This window comes from Polypterus senegalus, chromosome 13, assembly GCF_016835505.1.
Source record: "Polypterus senegalus isolate Bchr_013 chromosome 13, ASM1683550v1, whole genome shotgun sequence".
Taxonomy (NCBI): Eukaryota; Metazoa; Chordata; class Cladistia; order Polypteriformes; family Polypteridae; genus Polypterus; species Polypterus senegalus.
This window is the reverse complement of record NC_053166.1, coordinates 107,598,307-107,624,637: the sequence shown is the minus strand read 5'-3', so window position 1 is coordinate 107,624,637 and position 26,331 is coordinate 107,598,307. Positions and strand designations below refer to the sequence as shown.

Here is a 26,331-nt window from a genome sequence, read left to right as displayed (position 1 = left end):
GAGGTAAAACCTTCCCTACAAAAGAAAAACAAATTGATTTGATTGAAATTTGGTGACATTATAGAAAAAAGAAAACTGACACTTTTTTTAAATTGTTGATAAAAGTTATACTTGTCAATATTTATTATTATTAATAACATTAATTTCCTGCACTGTTCTGAGAGTGCTCTTTATGAACAAGATGAATGGAGCTGAAATGATCAACAGGCCACACAAACAGCACCACTAGCCAACTGGGTGGACAGATGACAGAAGAAGGGGCAATGTTCTGGATCCTCATTTATAAAGCATCCTCATTTATAAAGCTTGCATACACACAAAGGGGCTTGAATTGTGCATACGCAACTTCCCACACAAACACTGGGATTTATAAAAGAACTTGACAGGGGAACATGGTATATTTATGGCAACTCTGACCGATGTGTACACATTTCAGAGAAACTGGAAAATTACAACACCCTTGATAGGGTAAATATAGCTACTCCAGCTAAATGACAACTCACTCTCATTATTATAATGTTATAATAGCTAGGTGATATGAATTATAATAAGACAAAAAACACATCAAAAGTGTTGAATATTACATACAGACTGCATTTTAGTTTCCTTTTACAATAGCCAATGCTGCCTATTTTCACTGAAAAACTTTTTGGTTATTAGTTTATCACTTGTTACATGTTGTCACTTATAAGGGAACTGACCAAAAGGTCAGGAATATCTCAGCCAAGCTTCACTCCATCATTCCTGATGTGCTGAAAGTCATTAGCTGACTGGAGGAGGCACTACATCCAGTTTTCATATGGTGTGGGGATACATAAATTAAACATAAAATATTTTTACCAAGATAAAAAAGGTATTTTGCAGTCGTGTCTGGTTGTCCTAATTTAATCGGATCAAATTACTGCACTCTTATTACAATAAGGGCATCTAGTGAAAAATAAATCAGCTTTTGTTAACAATAAACAGTTATATTCCATTAACACAAAAGTCATCTGTGATGCCAAGATGAGGTTGACAAGCATGTGGCCTGGGTCAAGCTGGGATTCATTTATTCCGAAGCAAACTAGCTTTGCCAGACCTCAGTTTTTCAAATGTTCTATATGAATAGTTGCATCAGTATTTGTGGCATTACATGATCTAGTTAACACAGTCTACCTGCTCTGATACTGGCACTTTACACCTTCCCCGGACACCCAGAACAGAGAGGTGCTATAATGTTGTGTGTGATCTTGCATACTCATTTGTAGAGAGCTCCAAGATGCTCTTGGACACTGGTAACAGTGTCCCAACAAGTTTATGTTTATGTAGGATGTTGATTGGCAAGGAGGTGTGTTCATGAATGCACATTTACAAGGTGAATGATTTATAATGGGTAACTTGCAAAAGTTGCATATAAATATGCATATGCCAGAATTTATAAATTACATTTTTTGCATAAATGTTTCCATCTTTTTTGGTGTATGCACATTTTCACAATCAATACACGGAAAAAATTATAACTGAGGCCCCAGGACAGATGTAATCATGTTGTAAAGTGTAAACAGAAAGCTGGATGCAGCTCAAAGAATGTGCAGCTTCATGGTTAGAAAATGTAAGCCAATCTTCGTGGTGGAAGAAGGCCACCTGCTCTGCAGAGCCAGGTCCGTAAAAAGTGACAGGAGTGGACGCATAGCCACGTGGTTGCGGGAAGGTAAGTTAGCAAGCACATTTTTTTTATTTGCAGTGGACTTCCAGCACTCTTAGATGCGTACCGGCTCCCATCTTGATTCCATTTGGTCAAACTCCATTCTCCTGTTGTGGCACTGAAAACTACTAGGGGGGTCTGACGGGGGTCTGCCCCCCCCCCAACCACTTTGTAACTGTGTCACATAAATAAAGGGAGAAACTTCCCCCAAATCTTCAATCATGGTGTTGCCTAAATACTCCAGTGACAATTTTAAATAGTGGCCCTTGATTTTTTAATGGTGAAGCTGCAGAAATTGTGTCATGACACTTGAAGCTACTGTGCATTGCTCCTTCCTTGCTCTTCAAAGTAATACAATCAGTGTAACACCTAGGGTAACTGTAATAAAGTACAGTGGAACCTCGGTTCACAACCATAATTAGTTCCAAAACTCTGGTCGTAAACTGATTTGGTTGTGAACCGAAGTAATTTCCCCCATAGGATTGTATGTAAATACAATTAATCTGTTCCAGACCGTACGAACTGTAAGTAAGTATATTTGTTTTAAAGATTTTTAAGCACAAATATAGTTAATTACACCATTGAATGCACAACGTAATCTATACTAATAAAAGACAAAGCCCTCTCTCACTCACTCACTCACTCATTCACTCACTCACCACTAATTCTCCAACTTCCCGTGTAGGTAGAAGGCTGAAATTTGGCAGGCTCATTCCTTACAGCTTACTTACAAAAGTTGGGCAGGTTTCATTTCGAAATTCTACACAAAATGGCCATAACTGGAAGGTATTTTTCTCCATTAACTGTAATAGAGTTGAGCTGGAAAGATGTGGGGGGGCGGAGTTTCGTGTGACATCATCACGCCTCCCACGTAATCACGTGAACTGACTGTCAACGCAGTGCGTAGAAAACCAGGAAGACCTCCAAAAAGCGCTTAAGAAAACATGCATTATATAATTGAGAAGGCAGCGAAACAATAAGAAGTGAGCGAGTGACATATACTACCATATTCATGAGTGCTGCTACCTCGGAAAGAAAGCAAGGTGTAAACCTAAACTTTAAATTAAGTTCATAGACAGGCTACCGCTGGCGTTTCACATGCCCACAGGTAATGCGGGATACAAGTTTAATGAGAGGACGCAGGATATAAACGAGAGTTTTGATCACTTTGTAACTAAGTTAAAATTGTAGGTGAAGGGGTGTGCTTATGCAAATTCCGAGAGACTGTGTTTGTGGGGGATTGACGGGTGGGGGAGTCACGTCATCATCTCCCCTCCCATTCATCTTATTTCGCTCTGAGTTAAGCTCAGTTAACGCCGTCTTCAAGCAACCGTCAGACTGCCACCAAATACTCACAGAAAAATCCACAAGTTAATACACACGCTGTCTCTAGAGTTTCTACACACTGAGTCCTCCAGGCACTACTTACAAAAGGTTACATTGACAATCGTGTTACGTTATTTTTAAAATCTTTCCTTTTCTTAGCACAAGCACAGCTGAGAAGCTTCGATGCATGTGCTCCATAACGCGTTAAAAATAATGCATTTAATCACACTTTGCATTACAAGCAAAGGGAGCTTTTGTCAATGCATGATTTCCTGGTACACCGATTACATTGATCAGCATCCCGATTCATTTTACCCTCGCACCACCTTAGTTTGAGAAGAAGTATGAAAAAATATGAGGTTAACACAGAAAACAGATCACCAATTCAAGCTTTATGAATAATCGATTCGCCATCAATAATTGTTTTGGTAAAGCCATCCTCCTTCCATTTTATAATTTTTCCGCCACTAGCCATGATTAAATGAACGGTAAAAAAGTAAGAGCAAAGCGAGGGTGACTTATTTAGGCAGGCATACTGTATATATGACAGCAACACTCATGACAATGTCAATCATGTTACGTTATTATTAAAATGTTTCCTTTTCTTTTTCATTACTTCTTTAACACACTACTTCTCCGCCGTAGCGGGTATTTTGCTATATATATAATATATGAATTACCTCCAAAGAGCGCTGAGACTTTTGATATCATGAACGTGTCTGCAAAAACTGGGGTCTCCTGCCCAGCAAAAGTCGAGCAGCCAGCGCGTGCATAGCTGTGCCGGCCTTTGAGACGCTGACTGCGCTTCTGCCTTAAGTCAAAGTGAGCACTTTTAATTTTTTTCATCCTCCCCCTGCGCTATAGCCCAGACAAGTGCAAACACGGGACCCCTTTTCTACACCACGGCAAAATAATATTAAGGCGATTCACACTTTCTTTTGCATGTATACGATTATGAGGTCCTCAGCTCGGATTATGAAGACACGCACAGGAGTGGAGGACTGACAGTGCCATCACAGCCGATTAATGGCGGGGACGTCTCACCAGTCTACACAAGACCTACTGCGACTGTCCCCAAAAGGCGATCATAACGTCAGCGAACACATCTCTCTATACTATATAAAAGAAAAAGGCAACTTTCCTTTCTTTACACCTTTTTCCTTTTATCCCAAACCAAAGCCTTTCTCTCTTAACACTGCAGAGGACACAAAACTAATTTTCTTTAAATGCCGGTAAGGCACATTACCAGAGGCAAAAATTTGAACTTTCACATAGAAAATGTAATTTCAATGTACCTGTACTTCTTAAAACGTTAATGTTTTACTGTTTAATAACTTATAGACTATAATTTATTTTTCCCTTGCACTCAGTGACCAAACCTATACACACACATATAGACACATACAAACATACACACAAGTATATGTATGTGTATATATATATATATATATATATATATACACACACACACACATACATACACACATATATATAATTTGTGTGTGTGTATGTATGTATGTGTGTGTATATATATATATGTGTGTGTATGTAGATATGTATATAGATATGTAGATATGAAGATATGTATGTGTATATATATGTATATATATATATATATATATATATATATATATATATATATATATATATGTATGTATGTATGTATGTATGTATGTATGTATGTGTGTGTGTGTGTATATATATGACAGCAGCAATCCAAGCTGTGAGAAAACAGTAAAAAGGAGGCGTGTCAGACGTCGTGGTACATTTTCTGATGCAGCTACTGAAAACAACTTCGTGACGCTGCCGCCAAATACACAAAACAATTACTTTGACAATCATGTTACATTATTTTTAAAATGTTTCCTTTTCTTTTTCATAACTTCTTTAACACATGACATCGCTAAGAAGCTGGTATTTTGCTATATATATATATCACAGCGACACTCATAACAGTGACAAAACAATTACATTGACAATCATTTTACGTTATTTTCAAAATGTTTCCTTTTCTTTCTCTTTCCTTCTTTAACACACTACTTCTCGCTGCGCTGCTGGTATATATATATATATATATATATATATATAGATAGATAGATAGATAGATAGATATTTGCGGTGGGTTGGCACCCTGCCCAGGATTGGTTCTTGCCTTGTGCCCTGTGTTGGCTGGGATTGGCTCCAGCAGACCCCTGTGACCCTGTATTCGGAATTAGCGGGTTAGAAAATGGTTGGGTTGGTTGGTTAGATAGATATGAGAACAACACTCATATCAATGACAAAACAATTACATTAACAACCATGTTACGTTATTTTTAAAATTTTTCCTTTTCTTTTTCGTACCTTCTTTAACACACTACTTCTCGGTATTCAGCTAGTAGTAAACTAAATGTAAAAACACTGAATAACACTGAGAAAACCTTGCACAACAGAGAAAACTAACACTGCAAGAGTTCGCGCTGTAGAGTTACGAACCGCTCACTGAAAACACTTTTTTTAATGAGTTTTAAGCACAGGGGCAAAAATGAACATTTGAAAAATTTGTAATTTAATAAACCACCTAGAAAAGTAACATTGCAACAATGCACGCTACAAACCGATTGCTGTAAACAGAAGTGAAGTGGAGGTTAAAATCCAATAGAAAAAAATCTTCATTAAAAACGAGGTTAAAACAATGCTCGGATCTGTCTCTTTAAAAAAACAAGCCTTATGCATCCAGCCGTCTCTCTCTCTCTCGCGCTTGAGCGTGTGTATGTGTCTCTCTCGCGCATGCGTCTTTGTGTGTGTGTCTCTCTCGCGCGCATGTCTGTCTGTCTGTGTGTGTGTCTCTCGCGCGCATGTCTGTGTGTGTGTGTCTCTCTCGCGTGCACGTGTTTGTGTGTGTGTGTGTGTGTGTGTGTGTCTCTCTCTCTCGCTGCACAGGGAGAGACTGAACACGTGCGGAAATCATCAGCGCGCACAAACCGAACGGGAAACTGGCTTGTTCGTATAACGAGTCTGTAGTCGTGAACAGATGCAAAAGTTTGGCGAACATTTTGGTCGTAAACCGATTTGTACGTGTTCTGAGACGTTCATGAACAGAGGTTCCACTGTACATTTTTGAAATCTTCAACTTTTCAGTTTTGTTTATAGTGTTTACAAAGATTAAGTTGGTGTCAATATACTATTAATACTAGCTAGAATTTCAGAAAAATTACATTACATTAAATACATAGTACTATCAGCAAGTGCTCCCATTTTAATTAATGAAATGCGCTTAACTTGTATTCTAGCCTTCCTGGAAATTGAATATTTGTAATTGGATGAATAGTGAAAACCTAGTGCAGGTATTTGGTACAACCCTACTATAAAAAGAAACAAAACTAAAAGGGAAAGAAAATTTCAGACACTGAAAGATAAGAAGAGCAGTCACGATCACAGTGAGGCATTGTAAAGGCGCAGGCTTGAACCATAGCACTATAAATTGTGATGCAATCCAAGTAAGGGGTGAATACATTTTATAGATGCTGTATGGCAAAGACTTTGCAATTTGACACACAAATTAATTTTGCATGATGAATAAATGTGATGGCACTAAATCCACATTTATTCTCATCTAATATTTCACTAAAAACCTATTTTCAAACATAATGACCCATCTCTATTGTTAATGACGGAGGAATTCAGAGATTACTACTAAGGTCACTGAATCTGTAAAGGTTGCGACGAACTTCAAACTGAAAATGTAAGAACTGATGAGCTTTCAGTTTATTTTAGGCTGATGTGTGTGTGTGTGTGTGAGTAAACCCTGTGATAAACTAGTGTCCCAAGTAAGGCTGGTCCATGTTTTATGCCCCATGCTGCTGGCACAGATTCTGCATACCCTAATATGAGGGTGAGGAGATAATGTGACTCTCTGCAAAAAGAAATATTTATAAAAAAAGATTCCAATTGTCCTGGTATGCAACAATTTTCATAATATCATAAATCCAGAATAGGCTGAACTACCTTGACTATCCATTTTTTAAAATCCTTTGTATCATTTTAATTATAGCAGTTTTTTTTTTAACAGTTTAAACAGACTAATGTCTATTGTAGAGGCACCTAAACATTTTCTGCAGGATGTCACTAAAAAGCAGACGACTGGGCAGCATAGTTCTATGACCTGAGTGTACATAAAATGCTGCCTCACTATTTGTTGCCAGAACTTTCCTGGGGTCTATTTCCATTAAACAGATATTCTGTAAAACTGAGTTTCAAATCTCACAAGCTTATTGATCAGAAAATGAGTCCTAAAACATTGGGATAACATGGCTTTGGAGACTAATTTCCAGCACTTTCTCAATCTGCAGGCACTGCCAAAAGTCATACTTGGTGAAACAGACTCAAACATGAGGCCTGCATCACTTTAATCCCTCTAAACAGACTTTGTTTTTGAACCTGTGCTTGTTGCCTCTCTTCTACATCCTGTGCACTAAGACACATGCAAGAGAAATGTTTGAATTAACTTAATTTTTATTCATGCTGCATAAGTGACTTTTGTCCAGCCTGAAACCCCATTTATAATGATAGGTGTTCAAAGGGAGGTGGACCAAAAAGGGAAAGAAAAACTGCACTATTTACTTGAAATTGTATTTATTGAGAGAGTTAAAAGCATGTTTTGTGGAACAGGTCTGACCTGTTCCTATGCTCCTCTGGCTTTTCTGACCCAGGCTAGTTAAAAGTGGCAAGGTGTTTTAGTAATGAATCATGTTCAGAAATATGATAATCTTTTCCATGCTAGAGGGCCTCCCATAAAACAGCTGAAGCGTACATAATCCAAGTTATATATTTAGCCTAAGAACACCACCTCTTGTCGCTTTAGCTTGCTGCTGTTAATGGTCACTTGAAAATCTTGTACAGAAAGGTCTTCTCTGTCACAAAAGAACCTGACAGAGTCTATCTGAATCAGGCTCAGTCAGTACAAGTGCTGCTTTGATCATTTCCCATTCCATGAAGAAAATGGGCACAAGTGAAGCGAAGACCTGTTCTCTGTAGTCAATTAATTTTAAATGAGTTTCAGGAATTGTACAAACACACTAATTACTTCTAAACTGTCACAGCTCCTGCTGGCATACCAGAAAACATCCCAGAAAGCGGTGGAGTTGACAAGATGCCCTGTTTCATTTATTAGAGGAGAAGAAGAGTAGTAGGGGAAGTGTTGTGATAAAGTAAGGAATGAGCAGGAAACACCACAAGGATTTTTTCAGGAAAATAATTAATTAAACATGTTTCACCTATCTTTACAAATGATAATGGTCACAGCATTCTAAAATTAATTGTGTGGTAACATAGTGTCCTTGTAGTTATCCAGTCTTGCAGGTCACACCCTCACTTTTTAAATCTCAAGCTATTAATTTCTATTATTACGATTAAATCAAGCACTGTTATTACACTAGTTAGTCATCAAAGCTTCCCGAAGGTCATTTATTTTGGAATGAGAAATTTAAGTAATGTGCTTTAGTGTCTCTCACAGTAAATACCACTACTATCTTTTTTTTACAACTGTGTCTCACTGTAGCCAGGTTTCATTAGTGCCAGCAGAGAGATCACCTTGAAATAACGTTTCTTTACTGTCCTCCTTGCCCTTCTGTAGCCATTTTACTTGGTGAACAACTTATTACTTATTCTTCTGCCATAAGTTGTCTTGTGAAGTATTCTTTGTGGTAGCTGTTTAGTCATTTTCCCCCAATAACTTTCAAAACCTTCTTAGTGACTCTTTCACTGCTGCTCATCTTTCTTTGTGCAAGCCATCATAGTGGCCATGCTATTCGCTTATTTTACCATGCTGTGTTGCCTCCTCCCAGCAACTATCCTGCTGATAGGCAGGGGTGTTAAGATTGGACAGAGACACAGATTAACAATTGTGATGGAAAAAAAAAGTAAAGGCTCCGTCCATTATTTTTACAACCAATTAAATTGTAGATAGAAACTTAGTTCATAATACATTCCATAGTTAGGCACTCAATGGTTGACTTAAGAGAGAATGGCATGCAGTGAAAATTGATGAGCACTTGCTGCACTGGCTTAATAGGTAGACTAAATTATGGTAACAGAATTGGGCATCAGCAAACTCTCTCATGGGTAGAATGCTGAATAAATAACAGCTAGTGATCTAGATGACTATCTTAATAACTACCATGTAGGTGTTGGGACTTTTTTGGATAATATTTTAGCAGAAAGGTCTTGATGAACTAAAACAAAAGAGACACAAATCAACAAAAGCCTATTACAACTGACTACCGGGAATCACCATGGCGGTCCTGAAGACAAAAAAAGCATTCATAATTAAATCTTATACAACTGAGAGAGAACTGAAACACACACTGCAACTCACTTCCCCTAATCAGCCTTCCTATGAAGCACCATCTTTCTCTGCTTAATGCACACGCATAACTAGAATAGTTTACCAAATGTTAAGGACTTATATCAATTGATTGATACCAATAATATGATTGCAAAAATTATACAACTAGTCTTTATCACCTGTCAACTGGACTATTGGAATTTATGATTCAGTGATCCTTCATGCTCTAAGTATCAACAGATTACAACAGTTTTAAAACACCATTGCTAGACTTGTGCAGCATATCGAACATTTCATGCCTCAGCCAGCTCAAATAAACAGTACTGTACATGCTTATGGTATGATTTTGTATTATTTTCAAGTCTCTGATGCTAATTTACAATGCTATTAATTTGAAACCGTAGTCATTGCTGCTTTCTTCACACCAACAAGTCTGCCACAACACCCAAAATAACGGCCATCTCACTGTTCTAAAGCCTCACTGACTCTCTTGATTAATGCTCATTTAACTTTGTCACTTTCACCTTAGGAAACTCTTGAGTTTTTATTGGAAAGGTCTATGTGCTTGCATGCAGAGGAGGCTTTTCTCATTTGCATTTTACTTATGTACACATTACCAGTATTAACTAAATTTACTGTGATTTAACTGTATTGTTAACTCATAATGCCAATTTGCTTATGCTATTGGCTTGTGATTGTTTAATAGGCGCTATAGTGCTTGATTCTTTATCATTTACAGTCTTTTTAGTGATATTGCTTACCTTGTTACTGTGAATTGTTGTTGCTTTGCAAAACACCTTGTTTGTTCTGTAAAGGGTTCTATGTAAAATAAAGCTGAACTGATTGACTTATTAGCAAGTAAATGCCAAACTTACTTCCTTAAAATTATTACTGTCATGGGCCACCATAGTAAGGCCAAACAATGAAACAATTGAATCATCAACTGTGCAGAGGTATTCCATTCAATTCTCAAACCGACTCAACAAAAGTTGAAATTTGGAAGCAAAGCCTTTTAGATAATACTTGATCCAAGTCAGAAAACAACCCTGGTCATGGTGTCATTTCATTGTAGTGCCTACTCATACACACTCACTGTAGACCAATTTGGAATCACCAATAAATCCAATAAATCTAAACTGCTCATCTTTGCAGATTATTGCACTCAAAATGTAAGGAAGTGGGACTCCATCTGGGTTCTTCAGTCCTAGATATAGAACCGTGGTGACCTACAATAAGTGTTCCACAGTTCTTAACATGATATTCCTTTAACAATTTGGAAATAAATGCCTAAATGTATTGTGTGTTACTCAGTAATGAAGAAAGTAACACAATTGAACCTTTACTATTTTTGCTTACGATGCATAATCTATGACCACATTTGGCACAATGAAGTATAAACCGAGTGCTCAATGTACGCCTGTATCTTAAAAGGGCTGCAAATGGGACTGTAACCAAAAACATGTTCATTTGACATGTTAATTTGAGTCTGCCTTTTTTTAACAATGCACATTTCACATAAACATTACACACAAGTTCAAAACCTCTAGCAATACAAGCATAGTCAAGTTAAATTGTGTGCTAATTTCCCATCCTGCAGTGATCAGCCAACTAAGGAATTTGAATCTTGGGCTTTAAACTTTAAATTCTTATCACTTGTCCATGAGACCATGCTGCCCTTTAATATAATCCCTATCAGCAATGCAATGTCCAGCTGGCACCACACCAGAAAAAATGTCAGGGTCACAGCAGAAAAAAACCTTATGAGAGTGAAGCAAATCGAGCTTTTACATTAAATTTACAGCTAATGCAAAGAAATAATTAATTGTAATGATAAAATAACTGAATGGCTTTATTTATTTTAATGTTAGAATGGTACGACTTACTGGAAACATTTGGAGTAGTCAGAGTAATTATAAGTAAGTACTCAAAGTAACCTGTGCTTACAGGTTCAGATGTGTGTTTTATTAAGGCCTCACATCCGTCAAAGGTTTTTTTTAAACATGCTTTCTGGGTCAGTATTACAGTAAAGAACTCAATCTTCTAGTAGTTCTAAATTAAACAGACATATTTGTCTGTTGCAAAGAACAATGTAATATTGCTTCATATAAAATGTGATTAAAACAATGTACAATGTAATGAATCTTTATTTGCTGTGTAAAGGACTTTGTAAATACAGTGTTATGTTACATTCTTTGATTACACTATAAGGGATGCTGAGAAATTAAATAATATGAAAGACACTATATCAAGTCTGATTTATTAGCAATTACATTTGTGTTTTGGAAACACTTTAAGAAACACTTTAAGACTCAGCCTTAGGAAAAAAGATCTAGAGGTACATAAGGCTACAAGCTGAAATCCTACCCCCAACTCAGAGCATGACCCTGAAGAAAGAGGTCATTATTGCACTCTGACAGAGTATGTATGACGCATTTGCCTGATTAAGTAAGGTTATTACTCCAATTATGATTAAAGGATTATCAAATACTTCTCACGCAGGTGTAAATGAAAGAAAAACAGCAACTACCGTACTTGGATAATCCTGTAAATGTCAACATTACGGTTAAAGCAAAAGCACACTACTAAATGCGAATGTCTACACTACTGCTAGTAAACCATTAAATAAAATAAACTTCTAAGAAAAAAAAATATCAGCCATTACGTTAGTAAATGGCCGAGGCACAAGGGTCAGTTACAGCTGGCCATTCTAAGGGGTGCTGAAATACAGAGATTTTAAAAACAGCAGTAATCAATAGTGTAATATGTTTTAGTTATTTGTTGGTACAGTATTTGCGAATTTTTTTTACAGATTTAAAACAGTAAGGGAAAAAAACCTGCCACATCACCATGTGCTCAAAACATCAACACCGAACATACTATTACTATACCAAATGGTGAGTGAATTAAGGGGTTTCCGCCCATTGGTGTTGATGTACCGTCCACACACGACAAAAACCTGTGTGTTCACAGGTCCCTCATGCGCCTCTCTGTGTGAGGTACATCTCCATGTACACGTGGGCGCGTCTCTACTTCGGTAACCACTTCTAGGACAGTAATATTCGCCTCCCCACCTTCCTTGTTTTCTCGTCCCTTCTACTCTTCTTGCGGAGGAGGGCTTCAGGCACGCGAATGTCCCACCATCAGAACTGCTAACCCGAGCTGTCGATACCATTTTGGGCGTTAAACTCACCTTTCTTCTGTCCCCATGTGTCGCGAGCTTCACACTCGAGTTCCTTCTTTCAGATTGCATCAGCCGAGGCGGAGCGCTTCGCGCGCAGTATCAAGGCGCCCCTCCTGCTCGCAGGGTTGATCGCGCGTTAGCTACCAAGCTGGCAGCCTGTCATGTAAAGCGGGTCTTCATGCAAATCGCCCGTCTAAAGATAAGAAATATTAGCAGCATAAACTTCGAAGAGTCGGGGTGCGAGTTTGTCAACATGAAATTAGTTTCTCTTGGCACTAAAAGGGGCTTGTGAAGAACAAATTTACTATTGTGCTAGTAGCCAATAGTGAGTTGAGTGTCACTCCTCAAGATATACACTGCCTATATACAGTAGAACATACATTGATTTTTACGAGGCTCATTAAATCTTTCTACCTCATACTTTAAAGAAAATGCTAAATTGCTAGCTTCCATTAAATATAAATGTGGAACCACCGGTAAAAACTGACAGAACCTATAATTCAAAATAAAAAGATCACTGTATTCTTGGAGTTGCGATGACAGCGGCCCCTACGGCGGCGTCTAATAAGGCGCATGCGCATATCGAAATCGACCCTTCTTCCTCAATCTATATCCGGAAAAAGTGTGTCAGATAGGCACTATAGGGATGTTACCATGAAATCCACATGAGAGACGATTAATTTTGTAGTCCTGGTGCATGGTGACACGTATGCTTCAATGGGACAGCAAAGTATAGAACAGTATACTGTATATAGAAAGAGCCAAGGAAATGTGGACATACTTGTATAAATTAAAAGTTAAAATCTAAACGTGTGTATACCATTTTAAAACCACCATTCAAAAAACTGTTTGCACGCACGAAAAGCTAGGCATCTTCTCACTAAAATTACTGCCTAATGATGCTCTGTGAACATCACAAAAATTTTCCCAGAGACAAAGTGACACTGTGTTCATCTGAAGAGGGCATTATTATCATAAAATTCTGGCAAAGGTGAATTGGAGTAAACAGTCACTGTGCAGAATGTTTGTAAAACTGTATTCGTACTACTCTTCTTCCTTCCAGTTTAATTTGATAACCAATCCATATTATGCATCATAACACAACCAAAATATTAAACACTTTGCTGGAAAATAGATTAAACACAAAACCTCTTTAGTTCATGTCAACAAATTAGCAGATGAAAACAGAGAAATTAAATCATATTTAGCTTTTGGGGAGATCAGTTTTATTATCTTTTTTATTTACACTGCCTTATTCCATCCACACATTCACTTATCTATTTGATTTTTCCTAATAATTTAAATTCATTTCAAACAATTCACTCCTGTGGGTAGACCATAGCCTAGCCCAACAAGACTTGGAATGAACCCTGGGTTGGGGATTCAATCTACATTCACATACACACCAGTATGCAATAATATGTAAGAGAAAACTGGAAATCCTTGAGAAACATGCTCACTGACTCAGATATGTAAAATTCACAGACTCACCTGGGTCAGGATTCAGACCCATTCTCCTGGAGCTGTGAAAAAGAGGCAGTGAGGCAAACCACTATGCCACAATTAACTCTCTACCATGTATTCCATCCAGTTTAAATCATTTTTGTTTAGATCAAAGAGATCTGTAAAGTCTGCTGTGTTTGCATGTAACCTCCACCTTCTTAAATGTATAGACACATGGTCTGTACACCTGCTTTATAAAGCCTATGTTATTCTCAGAGAGCCAAACAGCTTTTAGAGATACTGTATACACCATAGCTTTCAAGTCTCTCATTACATTTTAACTCGTGTCCAGTACAGCACCATAGTAAGCTTGATTAAAAAAAATGAAATGTTCATCTTACATATTTCAAAAATGACCTTTTGTTTCCCCTCAGATCTCACATAACCAAACTAGACTCCCTAGCAGTCATCCAACCAGAATGTGGCACATGACCTCTTTAGCAAAATGTAATCTGTTGCCAGCACACTAGAAAAAGACAAAGCATGACATTGAGACACAGCTGGGGATACTTTGCATGCCTGTGTGTTATCTGCTAGACGTAATGAAAGAAGGATGCTGTTGCATTTCTTGTTACCTTGAATGTAAATGCAGGATTATGAAAACAAAGCAGAAAAAAGCAAGCAAGTGTGATGAATACATAAAGTGGACTTTATTTATATGCATCAACTGAAAGATGTTCTAGTCTGTGTATCTACTCAGGGAACCTCATGGGATAGATAAAATGTGCAGTTCCACCTTTATTCACAAATGTGATTCCTGGTCAAGTCACAAAAGAGCACTGGATCTTCAACAGATTAGGATGTTGACTTTATTATTTACATATTCTGTGATCCTAAAGTTATGTTTTTCATTTTAATTAGATGACACTTCTGCACTTAGATTCAAGGGATACTCCCATAGTCCACAATTTGGGTCAGCTGTCATTTAGTAATCTTCTTTTCAGTGAAAAGTAACTCATTCAAATGAGCAAAAAAAAGACAGCTTACTACCAAGACCGTAGCAAAAGAGGAAAGAAATAGGAAAATGTTCCTTTTTCGCCCCCTCAAGAGCTGGGAGGTGAACCCACTAGAACTGAAGCTACTTATAACTGCTTCCAGCCACACATCTTTTAGCTATCAAATGCAACCCAAAAGCCAGCCCACTAGTCAGCCTAGTGCATTTTAAGCTAAACTAAATTTCAGCTTGTGTCCATATTATTTTCTCTCAGCTTTCCAGGGCTTTCCTGTCAATCTATTCTTTTTCCTTTACCTATTTACCACAGTTAATTAGTCACTACTCAATGCAGTAGTTCACACTAGCCTGAGCTGGATCATCTTGGTGGTGATGCTTACTATAGAGTCTGAAACAAATCATGTCAGCATTCTTGCATTTAAATATAAAGGACAAAACATCAATTTTCAAGAAAAGACAAATGTACAAAAGGTCAGGACGCTATGCTTGGGACATCTCAGTATAACATCCTCAAATCTTCTTAATTCAATTCAGATTTGTGGAACCATTAGACAAAATGCATGACCTAACATGGAGCACACACATACTCATAAACTCTGACATAGTAACATTAATGTCATCATTGCCAATTAAACCATGAAGCACATCTTTGGAGGCTGTATTTGGAAAAGCCATGGAAACAAAGCAACAACGTACAAACTCTACAGTCAAACGCAAGAGGAAAACCAGCCAGGGTGCCAGGTTCATGAAGTGGTAGCACATCAACCACTGAGGCACAGTGACAAATATATATATTTTTTCTAATATCTTTCAAGGAGTAAACAGCATTCAGTAAACATGATGTGGTAAAATTAATATCCATACAGAATATTATTCCTCTTAAGTTTTGGGTTAGTTTCATAAGGAAATCACACACATGTACAATTGGAAAATATGGCTGGCATCATGCCTTTCCATGTATTATAAAGTGACAGCTCAAAGTGTAAACAAGGATCGCCATATCTCTGCACAAGAGTTGTCCAAAGAAATTCACAATGGTTTATAGATAGAATTTTATGCATGTAACCCAAATTTTGCATAAAATATTTGCAATTCACGCTTTGGAAAAAGAGTGTGCATGTTCACTTTCATGAAACCTACTCATAGATCATAAAACTGCTGAAATAAGTGTATTAAGATTTTTACTTTTGTTACTAGACTGTGAATAAAAGCTTTGTGTCTCGAATCTTAGCCCAAAGTAAGACATGCATCCATTACTTGGAACTGGAGACTAAAAGCCAGTCAATGGAATGGCATCATTAAACTTCTCAGAAGAACTGAACTGGACGCATGTGCCAGATTATAATGGTTGAAGAAGGTGACACATGCATATGTTTCACATTCACACAAACCTGTTAAAGTTGACAAATATAGAAAATGATGTGTAGCAAAGAAGACATTTAGTTATATTCCATCAATTTATTTAAACAAAATTGTAATGCATATTAACCTATGTAAATCATAAAAAACCCTTTTTTAGATGACCCTCCTATTACTCTATGCTATTCTAATGGCACTGACAAGTTGCATCAGCCTGTGGAGTGCTGCCATCTAGAGTAATAATAAATAAAATATTTATTAAACAAAATGTAAAAAGTAAACAATACTAACTGAAACAAAGTAAACACATTCAAAAATGCATGGTGATGCAGACAGTAGGGAGATCTAATTATAAAATAAGGCAAACTTCAAATTACACAGGTCAATTTTTGAAAATTATCACACCAAACCACATACAATTATATCTACCACAACTTACTGAGATAGGCATACAAGTTCAGACTGCACACATACACATTAAATGACTCACTCGGGATCAATCAGAAGAATAGAGCCAACGGAATATATGAGCCTGTAGTCCTCTGGTTTCAGGCCCATATTATTACCAGAACAGAGAGCATTCTGAATGTAAAGATCTTTACTCTGTTACCTGTTACGCAGCATAGGTAGCGTTCTACTGGAAAATCCCCAGTACCATGTTTAGTTACGCAGGCAGTGAAAGTGTTTGTCGGGCTGGCAATGGTGTGCGCACCTGGCTCCTTACAAAACGGGCTCGTCACCAATCAAATGCACGGACGTGATGGGCTGAACAGAGAGGCGCCCTTCAAGTGACATTCTGTCTGTAAATAGTGCCTCTTGTGTAGGCACCACCCTTTGCCAACAACCACCCATGTTTTCCGCTTGTCTTGTGACTTGGTATATTAAAATTAATTAGGAAACCAATAGGTTGCCAATACTTCATTAGAATAGACCTGCCTTTTGAAACATGAGTAAGTTCACAGCTAGGAGACACACACCGATCCTCATTTTAAAAGCAAATTCCTTCTTTGGAATAAAATCAGAAGATATATTCTAATATTAAACAGTCATAAGCATACTTATATGGTTAATAATAATATATAAAAAATAGATATTTTTTACTAGTCAGTAAATTCGCTGTTTAAACTTGGTCGAGTGTTATATCTACTGAATAAATGAGATACTGTATATTACTTGCCACCATGAAATATCAGTTAAACAGTCTGTTTGGGCTTAGACACACGGATCAGTGTTTAAGTGCCTGTGCAAAACCCATATTACTTTTACAACTGGATCACAAAAACACTAGAAATAACTACAACATTTGTCGATACGTCATTTACCTTAGTATGAGTCGCCATTAAAATCACTGTATATAGTAGAAATAACAATTGCCACGGACGTGTTCACTGTACCTTCGTCCCTGTAGCTTCCCCACCTTCTCTCAGCCTCTGTTATTTTACTCTGCGTCTCTTCCGCTCTGTTTACAAACCAGGGTACCTTTTTTCTAATTTTCAGCGCCACGTGGCTCAGTCACCAGAAAGCATATCAATAACTCCTTACCACGCCTCCTCTCTTCTGTAATTGGCTGACTGGTGGGATGGGCTAATGACAATCTCTTATGGTTTGCTTCGCCAAACAAATTTTCACTTAGATTTAAATTAATCTTTCATTCACACATACATTTACAAGGCAAATAATGATGACTTTTGTCAATAATACAAAATCTTTATGCACAGACAGAGTCTGTCCCGATAGTAATGGGCACTAACCTACATACAACAGGACGCGAAAAAGTGAAAAGGGTAATAGACATAGTAGACTTCATTTAGCAGGGAGTGGGCAAGAGGGAATAGTACAGGTATATTAGTAGCAACAGAAAATTTTAGACATATAATCCATGCCTAAAGGGAGCAAGGAACAAAATATAAGTAGCAGATCTATACGTACAATAGTAAGTTTTAGAATTAGAGAAAAAAAACTTCAAACTATTATAGAGCCATGAACCATTAGAAAATATTACTGATCTACAAGTAAACCACTGTTTTCTAGATAAAGATAAATATTTGTGTAAGTTAGTAAACTTTCATTCCCTTTTTTTCAAAGCAAGCAAGGACTTAGCTTATTCTGGCAAATTCGGACTCAAGGTAGGAACCTCATTTCTGTTTTACATTTCAGTTCAGTTAAAAAATGAAAAGAAAAGGCATTAAGTAAAGTCACAGTCAAGGTCAGAGTGAACAATTTTACTTTTGAATGAGAAATATGTTGTTGCCTAAATTGTTATCTTTAGTGGTTTATAGCGTTATGATTGTCACATTAGAGTACAATAAAATAAATGTGTGTTACAAGTTACAAAAAATCTAACAAAATAAAATGAAAATACACAGTATGAATAAGGAGCTGAGTTGATTAGAAAATATATACAGTTTTTTAGCTACTCTAAATAACCTAATTGCTTAATATAACAGCCAAAATTGCTTACATTACAAATGGTTTAATAGTGAAAGACTGAAGAATTTTATTTTAAGATGTCAGTTAAATGGTTGCCCATAATTTCAGTTTTGTTAAAAAAGAAATATAAGGACATCAATTCTCAAAAGAACTACACAGTCAACTAATCAGTAGTGGTAAAAAAATGTTTTCTACAAATGTTAGCATAATGACATCACAAGAATTTCACCCCAAGGTGAGTAGGAAATAATGTGTTGGTTGCTCTGTGTACATTGTGGTGGTCAGTCACTAACAGGCACTACATCTTCATCCCAGCTTTTATTTCAATCAGTAGAGATTAGGACATACATGCAACATAGTAACCCTTAAAGAAATATAACACTTTGGGAATTATTAGTATATTTATATTTTTTACAGAATAAAAGAATACTCTAAAACTGAGGATTATTTGATCATAAGGCCAACTTTAGACTTTCCATATTACCTCTCCCCTACACAAACACACACACAATTAATGCACAGGATCACAGTATAACAGTCAAAAAAGTTATAAAGGACAAAACAAGTCCAGTATTTGAACAGAAGAGTTTCCCCAAATTGCAACCTAAAATACTATTCAGAAATACTAGATATAAGACTGAACACGGTCCAGTACACTTATGGCAACACCTGTAGCCTAATCCGAAGGAAAATAAAGTATGCATTTGAGGCAGCAAAACGACAACTGTGCAAACAAATTGGGAAGCATGAAAACAAAAAGGGCAGCGCAAAATCCAAATCGAAGCAGAAAAAACAGTGAAAGCTAAACGTACATCGCGATTCAATCTCAACTTTTCAACGAGTGGTAGGTAGCACGCAGAACGTTAAAAGGCATCTCTTACCTTTTTTAGGTATTTTTATATACTTTGACAGAAAAGATAACGTTTGCATAACTTTGAGCATTCTCTGACAGAATATTGTTTAAAGTATTACAAACATATTTCAGTATTTTAATTGGTAGTGAAGCTATACCTTAATGCACTTCGCGTTGAAAAACGTTGGATGTTAGCATTATTTTTATTAGAACTGACATTAACATGCGCAATGCGCTGTTTGTATGCGTTGTACAGCTATTATTAGTAACTTTTCACGTTAACACCTTTGCAGCATTGTGGACCTAAAATGTATTTTAACGACACGGAGGTGAGAGAGAAGGAATATGGATTCAGCCGCTTTAAGCCAGTCTGTTTGAATGTCACCCTAAAAAGTACAGTTAGCTTCTACAGCTCATACACGCCACCCCGCTTCGTCTCACTTCACACATCCGAGGTTAGAGGCAACCCATATGCCTTACTTTCCCCCAGTTCCGTGTGCCGACCCAAAGCCAAGATCCATAGATGATGCTTACCGGAGGGCAATCATCGGAACCAATGAGCTTTAGCTGATAGGGAACGCACAGTCGAAAGTGCTGTGTCTGCGCATCCTTGAACCCACTACTCATGCTTTTATTGACGGCTTTTTCGATCCTTGCGCATACACTCGACGAGCGTGTCCCTCTCATATTCGGACACAGGGGCGCTATAGTATTGTCATTTCTGTGTATTATTCTTAGATGCAATAGAAAACTATTTCACTTCGTGGAATCTCCCATCCCGTGGCATTTTGTTGCAGCAGCACTTTTGATCGTTTCGGTCCCATTTTAAATGTGATTCAGGCACTTGCTCCATGGTAAGTACCCTTTCAGTGTATGATAGCACAATGTTTAGAAAGAGTTTGGGCGCATGTAAGTGAGTACAGACAAAAAGAATCAGACATTCCTTTTAGTGTATGACATTTTTTTTATTAAATCCCAAAGTGTTTTGCACTTTTTGTTTCAAAGATCATGGCCATCAATTAGGAGTAATTATGTCTGAGTGAATTTCATAATGAGGAAGCCATTATGTATATTTAAAATACCTGGATTTGTGCCTTGTGGTGAAAGTCCCTACTCTTCCCTTGCTAAAATATCCTTGCCTTTGGTCCTGTCACTGTTTTTAATTTGGTCATTTCTGAATCTTGCCAAAGGTAAACTTTACATTAATGTTTGTGGGTTTAGATTTTTATTTGAAATTAGTTTAAATAACTGTATCTAGCTAAATACATTTGGACTTTTTTATTTACTTGTATATAAATCTGTTGATATAAGATTTTATCCAAAACTGGTCAAAATACTTTACATTTGTTCTTCTGCATTTTTATTAACAAACTCAGATGTTTAAGAACAAATCACAGTACAGAAACTGCACTGGTTAAAGTAGTAAATGACTTGCAGATAAATGTGGACAGAGGACATTCATCTGTTCTCATCCTAGATCTAAGTGCAGCATTTGATACCATTGATCACAATATTTTTATAAACAGCCTCAGCCAATGAGTGGGCTTCTCTGGCAACATCTTAAATTGATTTGAGTCTTATAACAGATAGAATAATTTTTTTTGTTACTTGTGGTAATTATACTTCAAAACAATATATAGTATTTCACATGGATCTATCCTGGGTCCACTGTTCTTTTTGATTTATATGCTTCCATTAGCTTAGATTATTTTAGGGATAATGTGAGTTACCACAGCTATGCTGATGACACACAATTGTATTTATCAATGATGACCTCGATTGTCTTAGTTCATTGATCCCAATGTCTTACTTGTGTTTCTTAATGGGTGAGCAGGATTTTTCTCAAACTAAATAAGGAGAAAAAATAAATCTTATTTATTGGAAAAATGGTTATAGTGAGGGTATTAGAAGTAAACTTAATACATTAGGCCTAAACGTCAAGCTAAAGGTAAAGAATTTAAGGGTAATTATTGACTCTGGCCTAAATTTTAAATCACATATTAATCAGATTACCAGGGGCTTCATGCATAATGCTGTGCGAAGAATTCACACTATAACATGGCATACAAACAAAAGCGGAAATATGCTTATGCACAAAAAATCCTGATGCATAAATCTGTGCGAATGCCAACTTCCACATTCTTCTGCTACATAAATCCTGGTCAGTGTGAAAAGTAACGCACGTGCATGCGCCTGTTTGTCCCGCCCCGTCTCCTCCCAGAATTACGCCTGTTTGAATATTCAAATCAATATGAATAGCCCTTAAGCTCAGCATTCTGTGAAAAGGCAAAGGTAAAAGCATGGGGGGAAATAGAAGAATTTCAGCAAATACCAAGTGGAGGCAAGGAAAAACACACTACAGGTAAAATTCTGTTATAATGAACTCCCAGGGACCTAAAAAATATTTAATTGTAATGAATATTTCATTATAATAAGATTCTGTATTTGTTACTATAGTGCTTTCTTTAACTTGTATCCAGGCATTTGCAATCATTTCAATAGCTTCTTTCGCGTTACTTTTAATCTCTTCCTGCCTACAAGTTATGCTGATGAGAATTTTTCTCAGCATTTCCTTGCAATAATACACTTTCAAGGTGTGAATAATGCCCAAATCCAATGGCTGAAGTGCTGCCGTGCAATTGGATGGGAGGTATTCAAAGTGAACGTTATCTGAATGTGGAAGCATGTTGTGGGCAGCACAGTCATCAGTCTTCAGCCGAATCATTATTTCTTCTTCATATTGGGAGGTTTCGGAACTCTTTTGAGACCCCCCACTTCCCACCCAGCAGGAACAACACGCTGAAGTGCGTCCTGAAGCGCGGTTGCAGCGTCTGTGGAAGATTGTTTGTCCATTGCTGGGGCAGGGCAATAGGAGGCTCACATTGCTGCAGTGAAGCACCACAGAAGCAAATCATAAAAGATCGGGGTTGCGCTATAAGTCCCTGTCTTGCACCCCAAAACACGAGGCTTAGTCTCAGTACTTTAGCAAAACCAGCTTTATTCAGCTTGAAACAGGAACGGCACAGTTATTTATTGTAGGGTGATCTGCCACTCTGCTATACACAGACATAGCAGTCAGGCAGGATCATGGCCAGGTCAGTGATCAAGTAATCCTGTTACAGTATCTGCATTTACATTTTACATGCTCCTAACCTTGCATCACCCATCGAGATCTTTTCTGTTTACTTTGGCGGAGAGACGCAGCATATCTGTGAGCCTGCTATTGTCCCGTACAGACGCGGAGATCTCACTTGGGGATGCTCTTCGGCTTGCTGTCTAGTTGGGGGAGGTCCCAAGAGAATTTACAAACCTCACATTTTCTTGAATGACTGCCGCATTAATAGGAATGTTTCTTGAACGAGTATCACTGAACCACATAAAAATGACTTTTTCGACGTCTTCAAATGCAGCAGTTCACATATTTTTGCAACCCAAGATTTTTCTACTTTTTTTGCTCTGTCTTTCAAGAACATTGACAGTGTCGATGGCGAAATTCCGAATTCACTGGCAACATCTTTTTTCTTTTTGCAGCAATCGAGAGCTGCAAAAAATGTAAGTTATTTTTTCCTAATATGAACTGTTATAGTTTTTCCATGTCTGCCGTTTCTATAGGAGGGTGACAATGAGTTAAATTCCGATGGATAATTTTCAAATGTTGAGGAGCAATAAGTAAAAGGTATCACTGAAAACCGCAGGAAACAAAAAAGGCAAAAAAAAAAAAAACAGTACGAGGAACGTTTGAAGAAAGAAAAAAAATTACAGTGTTTGGGGATTGTTGTGCAAAACTGAGCTGTGGCCACAGAACTACTTGCTCTGTGGATGATTCATTCAGGCATTTCAAGGTCTTTTGTGCACTTCGTTGTAATGAAAGTATCTGCTGAATGTACTTCGTAGTAATGAGATTTCTATAGACTCGTGTCATATGGGGAAGCTGTCAGGATCGTAAAAATACTTCATTGTAATGAAAATTTTGTTGTAAAGATATTCGTTGAAATGGAATTTTACCTGGATTTGTTGGTTTAAATAGTGGTATAAACAACAAAATGAAGTTGATTGAGTGACACAGAGTGTTGGAGAAACTCGAAAGCTCAAGTTTACAAAGTCGCACAGTGCCCGAAATAAAAAAGAAGTTGTCAGATATCAAAGTTGCTGTGAAAAGGCGAGCTGTAGCCCACTGTCTGAGTGTCATATGAAAGCTTATTAGGGTATAGAGAAAAAAATAGGCACACAGTGGGGAAAAAAGCACAAAATGCCAACTTTAATCTCTAAATTTCCACTTTAATCATGTAGTTTATTTTGTCATTAAAGTAGAACATCATGAACTTCATCTTAAAGTCATTTAATTTACTAGTTTCTCAAATCCCATTATGACTAAAGTAGCACGTGTTGTGTATTCAGCCACTACAAACAAGACGTAGTCTCCTTTACCAAAATCCTTTTATTCACCAACTCCATCTCAACCCCATGATCCTCTCTCCCCCTCCCTCCTTGCATACTGCCATCTACTGAACACAGCAGGAACACCACATATTCCCCCAATAGTAAGTAAAGCTTGTACCAAATTACATTATGTAAACTAACAGAACTTGAACTGAATCATCCCAATTAGCACACAGGATTTTTACATTGAGAAAACATGTGAAAATACATTCTGCATTCCTCCAAAACCAACTATTATTGTCATTTACATCTGGTCATCATTTGCCCATACAGGTGGTTTTCTAACTCTTCCACTCTAACAGGTTCCGATTGGGCAAGTCTGTGTGGCATAATAGAAACAGATAGATGTCTTTCATCATTTTCCTCTCCGGGGTCTGAACGAACAGGAGCAAGATGAAAAGCATTCCATATACCTCCATCTAACATCTCATAGGTATACTGTCCTTTCTTTCTCAATACTTGAAGTGGTTTAGTAAACTTAGATCTTCCTTTCTTTTGTATTCCAGGTTTTTTCACACACACAAATGATCCAGGCTGAATATCAACTTCCCAGGCCCCTTGCCCTTTTGTCCTGTTTTTGTTGTACTGCACTCATAGTAGCTTTCTTCTGTGTTTCCGGCTTTATATTTTCTTTCAACACATGTATACATCTGTCTACCATGAAGTAGCTCTGAAGAAGACATCTTAGTTGTTGTATGGCCAGTTTGCTCAATAGTTAAGTAAGAACTCAGAAACAAATACTTTCCAAGGTTTTCCTTCAAGACTGGCGGTTAGTATTGTTTCTTTGAGACTTCTGTTGAATCTCTCAATTTCACCTTTTGCCTGAGGATAGTATAATGATGATTTTCTGTGTGCTATATTCCTCTCTCTCAGGAAGGTTTCAAATTCTGCCAAGACAAACTGAGGACCATTTTTTGAAATCAATTACTTTGATACCCTTCTCTGCTGAAAACTGGTGTGAGGAACACAATCACAATAGCAGAGGTTACTTGAGAAGTAAAAGCCACTTCTGGCCATTTGCTGTAATAATCTATCAGAGTAATTGAAAAGCAGCAATCCAGTGCTCCATCTGCAAATGGTCCTACAATATCTATTGAAAGTTTCTCCCTTGCAAAGTTAGGAAAAGGTATTGGCTGAAGTGGGGGATTGTGTACAATAGCTGTTTTGTCATGGAGTTGACATGTTACACATGAACGAATTGCCGCTTCCACCTGGGCATCCATTCCAGGCCACCAAAACAGATCTTGCAATCTTTGTTTGGTCCTGACAATACCTTGCTGACACTCATGTGCAATATGTACAAGTTTATCCTTTAAGTCCAGAGGCACCAGCAAGCGGTGAGATCTATGAATGATATAGCCATCCATTAAAGACAATTCATGCCTCACTCTGTAATACACTCGAAGATTTGGGTCTAGGTTTTTTTCAGATTTTGGCCATTTCTTTTGTAAAAGCTCTTTTAGCTTAATATGTACTGGGCATTTAAGATTTTTAAATCTTCCAGAGTAATAATGGAAGGCAATGCCTTTATCAGTGCAACCACCTCAGCGTCCTCATCAGATATGTCATCTGTGCTAGAAGTGAGACCCAAAAAAGAACGTAATGCCTGCAGGTCAGAGGGTGCAGGAGCTTGCGTAACTGCTTTCACGTGTTCTGGATCTGATTTTAAGCCTTCTTGAGAAATTATATGACTTAGGAATGACAATTTGTTTTGTCTAAATTGACATTTTGAAAAATTCAGTTGTAATCTCGCTGCATTAATGTGGTGCAAAACAGCTTTAAGGTGTTTTTCATGAAGGTCAGGAGTTGGCCCATACACAATAATATCATCCAAATAACACTGTACGCCTTGCTGATTTCTTAAAATTTATGCCATCAACCTCTGAAAACAACCAGGTGCCGAAGTAAGTTCATAAAGAACACATTTCAAGCGGAATAAACCATCATGGCTGATAAGTGTAGTGATATCTCAGCTTTCCTTATGAAGTAGTACTTGACGATAGGCACTTTGAGGTCCAGTGTTGAAAATACCTTTGCATCTCTTATTTCTGCAAATATATCTTCCATAATTGGTAATGGATAACTATCCAATACAACTGCTTTGTTAGGTTCACGCAGATCAACACACAAACAAATCCCTCCTGTTTCCTTTAAGGTTACTACAATTGGTGAAACACATTCAGATGACTCCACTTTTTCAATTACGTCTTGTTCAACTAGCTTTTTTAACACCTCCGAAACAGCATCTATTATTGAGAAAGGTAAACATTGCAATTTC

General features: G+C 37.4%; 1 protein-coding gene across 6 annotated transcripts in view; it reads right to left on the bottom strand.

Annotated features, from left to right (window-relative positions):
* slc6a16a (solute carrier family 6 member 16a) overlaps positions 1–17,823 on the bottom strand; it is a 45,280-nt gene extending 27,457 nt beyond the window's left edge. The window contains exons 1-2 of one of the 6 annotated variants that reach the window (XM_039776224.1): positions 17,725–17,822; positions 12,526–12,709 (exon numbers count right to left, since the gene is read on the bottom strand). The gene's annotated coding sequence lies outside the window, so the exon portion shown is untranslated. Of the gene's footprint in view, positions 1–12,525; positions 12,710–16,820; positions 16,909–16,940; positions 17,144–17,652 lie in introns of those variants that run through there. The other 5 variants (XM_039776225.1, XM_039776228.1, XM_039776229.1 and 2 more) reach the window with 5 other exon arrangements.
* Positions 17,824–26,331: the final 8,508 nt, after the last annotated feature.